The sequence below is a fragment of the Schistocerca cancellata genome, chromosome 2 (assembly GCF_023864275.1).
Source record: "Schistocerca cancellata isolate TAMUIC-IGC-003103 chromosome 2, iqSchCanc2.1, whole genome shotgun sequence".
NCBI lineage: Eukaryota > Metazoa > Arthropoda > Insecta > Orthoptera > Acrididae > Schistocerca > Schistocerca cancellata.
Genome location: NC_064627.1, coordinates 1,119,467,596 through 1,119,473,645, shown reverse-complemented (window position 1 = coordinate 1,119,473,645; position 6,050 = coordinate 1,119,467,596).

Genomic DNA, 6,050 nt, shown 5'->3' with positions numbered 1-6,050 from the left:
ATATTATATTCACTGAGAAAACAAGAGAACTCCTTGCTGAGAAAGCAAATGAAACTCTCAAGAAATTTTTTGATTGGTCAATAAGTAATAAGGTGACAGTGAACATAAAGAAAACTAATGTCATGAATTTCAGTTTGAAGACGAAAAATTACAATGTTAAAACAGATGTAGATGCCACCTCTATAGACTGTGTAATAAATGAAAAATTTCTAGGAATGAATATTGATTCTCAGTTGAAGTGGTGTGAACACACAAAGGTACTTGCAAACATAATGTCATCAGCATGTTAAGCCCTTAGAATCCTATCATCAGTGTGTAACATACAGTGTCTTTTAGTTACATATTATTCATATGTACACTCAGTTCTTCGCTATGGCATTCTTTTTTGGGGAACAAATGCACAAAATATAGCCTCACAATTTTCAAACTCCAGAAAAGAGCCATAAGAATAATGATCAAATATACTGGTTGAGCTCATCATAAAGATCTGTTCAAAACACTGGGGATTTTAACTGCTCCATGTGAATACATTTGCCAGTCAGTTGTACACATCAAAAATAACATTGGTAATTACTGCACAAACATTTCTGTCCATGATCATGCAACAAGAGATAGACTTAACTTATACTTACCAAGAAAAAATAAACATAAAACTCAAAACAGCATTTTGTACAAAGAAATAAAACTGTGCAATAAATTACCAAAAGAGATTAAAAAATTGCAAAAATACACTTATTTAAAAAGGCAGCTAAAAAGTACCTGTTATGCAATACATCTTATACACTGAAGGATTACTTAGCTAAAACAGAGTTGGGATTTGATAAAAAAAATGTTACACAAATAAATAATAATAATGATTATAAAATATCCAACATTCCACATAACTTCAGTTTATGTTTTTTTCCTTCTTTTTTCCTTTCTAGAAATACTTACCCTCAAGCTATGTGTAACACAATACTAACATCTCTTCCTCTTTCTGAGCTCAACAACTCACTCATTATGGAGGGATGCTAACTCAATTTTTCAGGATAGCAAATGGGAAGTTGCAGTACAGAAAATAGCCCAGAGATCACCAGTGTGTGTGTGTGTGTGTGTGTGTGTGTGTGTGTGTGTGTGTGTGTGTGTGTGTGTGTGTGTGTTTGTGTGTGTAGTGAGTGAAGTGAGTGAAGTGTTATGAGACGTGTGTATAGTGCGTGCAGTGACTGAGTGTACTATGTGGCATTACATTATTTAGTAAGTTATTTGTAAAAAAAGTATTGTATACCAGGAGTAAATCTAATGATTGTCTCTGACTAGAAGTCTGTAAATATATGTGTATGCAAATTAGCTTATTTTAAATTGATCTAAATTTGTAAATACTTTGACATGTCCTATATCCTTGTAAAAAGAGAACTACAGATGAATAAAGCTACTACTACTAGTTCTACTACTACTACAACAACTACTACTGCTCAAAATTAAAAGCTCTCATGGAATTTATGTCATTTCCAATAGAGTATTAAAAGCTTGTCCCCCAACAAATAAGTAGAATTCTCAGACACACATGTAGTAGCTCACTGAAACAGGACATTTTTCCAGATAGACTTAAATACGCAATTTTTAAACCATTGCATAAAAAAGGGGATAGGTCTGATGCTAACAACTACCACCCAGTCTCACTTCTGACACCTTTATCCATAATTCTTGTATTCAAGAGTAGCATCACATATTTGTAAAATTGAAGTACTAACAAAATGTCAGTTTGGTTTTCAGAAAGGCTTTTCAACAGAAAATGCTATATATACTTTCACTGATCAAATATTAAATGCATTGAGCAACCGAACATCACCCATTGGGATATTTTGTGATTTCTCAAAGGCTTTTGATTGTGTGAATCATGAAATTCTTCTAGATAAGCTTAAGTATTGTGATATGAGTGCGACAGTGCACAAATGGTTTAATTCATACGTAACTGGAAGATTGCAGAAGGTTGAAATTAACAGTACAGATAGTCTGCAAAAATCAGCAGAGTCCTCTAACTGGGGAGGTATCAAGAATGGTGTCCCCCAGGGTTCAGTCTTGGATCCCTTACTGTTTTTAATAAACAGGGTGGTCCTTTGATAGTGACCAGGCCAAATATCTCACGAAATAAGCATCAACCAAAAATCTAAAAAGAACGAAACTCATCAAAGTTGAAGGGGGAAACCAGATGGCGCTATCGTTGGCCCACTAGATGGCGCTGCCGTAGGTCAAACAGATATCAACTGTGTTTTTTAAATAGGAACCCCCACTTTTTATTACATATTCGCGTAGTACGTACAGAAATATGAATGTTTTAGTTGGACCACTGTTTTCACTTTGTGATAGATGGCGCTGTAATAGTCACAAACGTATGAGTACATGGTATCACGTAACATTCCGCCAGTGTGGACGGTATCTGCTTCTTGATACATTATTCATGTTAAAATGGACCGTTTCCCAACTGCGGAAAAGGTCGATATCTTGTTGATGTATGGCTATTGTGATCGAAATGCCCATCAGGCGTGTGCTATGTATGCTGCTCGGTATCCTGGACGACAGCATCCAAGTGTCTCGACCGTTCGCCGGATAGTTACGTTATTTATGGAAACAGGAAGTGTTCAGTCACATGTGAAACGTCAACCACGACCTGCAACAAATGATGAGGCCCAAGTAGGTGTTTTAACTGCTGTCGCGGCTAATCCGTACATGAGTAGCAGACAAATTGCGCGAGAATCGGGAATCTCAAAAACGGCGGTGTTGAGAATGCTACATCAACATCGATTGCACCCCTACCATATTTCTATGCACCAGGAATTGCATGGCGACGACTTTGAACGTCGTGTACAGTTTTGCCACTGGGCATAAGAGAAATTACGGAACGACGACAAATTTTTTGCACGCGTTCTATATAGCGGCGAAGCGTCATGCACCAAACGCGGTAACGTAAACCGGCATAATATGCACTATTGGGCAACGGAAGATCCACGATGGCTGGGACAAGTGGAACATCAGCGAGCTTGGCGGGCTAATGTAAGGTGCAGCATTACGGAAGGATGGATAATTGGCCCCCATTTTATCGATGGCAATCTGAATGGTGCAATCTATGCTGATTTCCTACCTAATGTTATACCGAAGTTACTAGAAGAGGTTTGACTGCATGACAGAATGGCGATGTACTTCCAAGATGATGGATGTCCGGCACATAACTCACGTGCAGTTGAAACGGTATTGAATAGCATATTTCATGACAGGTGGATTGGTCGTCGAAGTGCCATACCATGGCCTGCAAATTCACCGAATCTGACGTCCCCGGATTTCTTTCTGTGGGGAAAGTTGAAGGATATTTGCTATCGTGATCCACCGACAACGCCTGACAACATGCGTCAGCGCATTGTCAATGCATGTGCGAACATTGCGGAAGGTGAACTACTCGCTGTTGAGAGGAATTTTGTTACACATATTGCCAATTGCATTGAGGTTGACGGACATCATTTTGAGCATTTATTGCATTAATGTGGTATTTACAGGTAATCACGCTGTAACAGCATGCGTTTTCAGAAATGATAAGTTCACAAAGGTACATGTATCACATTGGAAAAACCGAAATAAAATGTTCAAATGTACTGTACCTATGTTCTGTATTTTAATTTAAAAAACCTACCTGTTACCAACTGTTTGTCTAAAATTGTGAGCCATATGTTTGTGACTATTACAGCGTCATCTATCACAAAGCGAAAAAAGTGGTCCAACTAAAACATTCATATTCCTTTACGTACTACACGAATATGTAATAAAAAATGGGGGTTCCTATTTTTAAAAATCGCACTTGATATCCGTTTGACCTATGGCAGTGCCATCTAGCCGGCCAACTATAGCTCCATCTGGTTTCCCCCTTCAAGCTAGACAAGTTTCGTTCTTTGTAGTTTTTTCGTTTGGCGCTTATTTGGTGCGATATTTGGCCCGGTAACAATCAATGGACCACCCTGTATATTAACGGCTTGCCACTCTGTATTCATGAAGATGCAAAGCTAGTTCTTTTTGCTGGTGATACAAGTATAATAATCACACCCAACAAGCAAGAATCAGCTGAGGAAATTGTAAATAATGTCTTTCAGAAAATTATTAAATGATTCTCTGCAAATGGAGTCTCACTAAATTTTGAGAAATACAGTTTATACAATTCTGTACAGAAAATGGCATAACACCATTGATAAATATTGACTATGAACAGAAGTCTGTTGCTACAGAAAATACTCAAACTTTCTGCGTGTGTGCATTGATGAGAAATTGAACTGGAAGAAACACATCTATGATTTACTGAAACTGTTAGGTTCAACTGCTTATGCTATTAGGGTTATTGCCAATTTTGATGATAAATATATGAGTAAATTGGTCTATTATGCCTATTTGCATTCACTGCTTTCATATGGTATCATATTTTGGGGCAAAGCATCATTACGAGAGAAAGCATTCATTGCACAAAAGCGTGTAATCAGAATAATAGCTGGAGCCCACTGAAGATCACGTTGCAGACACTTATTTAAGGAACTCGGTATATTCACAGTAGCTTCACAATACGTATATTCTATTATGAAATTTGTCATTAATAATCCATTCCAATTCTAAAATAATGGCGAAGTGCATTGCTACAACACTAGAAGAAAGGATGATCTTCACATTTCTGGATTAAATCTCACTTTGGCACAGAAAGGAGTGAATTATGCTGCCACAAATTGTTTTGTCATTTGCCGAATAGTATTAAAAGTCTGACAGATACCCAACCAACATTTAAAAGCAGATTGAAAGAATTCCTGAATGACAACTCCTTCTACTCAATAGATGAATTCTTATAATGAAGTAGTATTGTAAAAAAACCTATTAATTAATTATTTTGTGTAAAAATACTTATGTTAAAGTGACATGTTCCACAACATTACGAAATGTATTCATGATCTATGGAACAAGGAGTAATGTATGCATGTATACACCGCTGTGACACACCGTGGACCCATAGAACTGTTTGCTGATAAAGGAGAGTAACATTCTGTAATCCTCGTAGTGATTTGTGTCATTATCTACCTGCCCTCCTTATTATTTTCTGGTTTGTATGCGACCCTAAGAGTTTTACTGGGTCGGCTCTTTAGTCGTAAATATAGACCGTAGTATTGTACTAAGACACTAGTTGCCATTTTAAAATTTGTCCCGCCATAATATTGTCTTTCCTTTCTGGTTTGTACCCGTTCATTAATGTTGTAATGAAGCAGCTGCTGGTCGTAAATACAGCCAGACCAATTGGACTAAGACACAGGTTGCCGTTAAACAAAAGAGGGACCTTGTGGTTAGATTTAGATGTTACCCGGTTCAATTCTTTGACTGTAATTGCATTTCTCAGTCATTAGTTGTAATCTGAACAATCTGTAGTACTAAGCTGTGCGTTACTGTGTTTGAAAGACCGGGTCAAAAAAGATGTTCAGATGTGTGTGAAATTTTATGGGACTTAATTGCTAAGGTCATCAGTCCCTAAGCTTACACACTACTTAACCTAAATTATCTTAAGGACAAATACACACACCCATGCCCGAGGGAGGACGCGAACCTCCGCTGGGACCAGCCGCACAGTCCATGACTGCAGCGCCTTAGAGACTGGGTCATTATTGTTGGATTTTAGCTGGATCTTGTGGTTCCGCCGAGTGAGTTCTCTTGCAATAAATGTTCACAAGTAATGTTTTAAGACGTTCCTTCAGAGCTGACTTAATTACTGACAATCAGTTTAACTTTGAAAATATTAACAGTCAACTGTCACCAGGGCTTTACTGAAAATAAGATTGTCACAAGTGTCAGGTTGGGATCCAGTCGTATCCCAGTTGCAGATTGAAATTAAGGAGTAAGCCTTATCATTGCCATATTGATTCCTAATCTGTTTAACCTTTAAGCACAGGTGCACTTATTAACCCCGAACCTTTCGACGTACGGCTTTCAAATTAAAAGTTACGTCATCTGTTTTGAGTAATTAAATTGAGTAATTAAATCACCCTTGTCATCAATGGTGC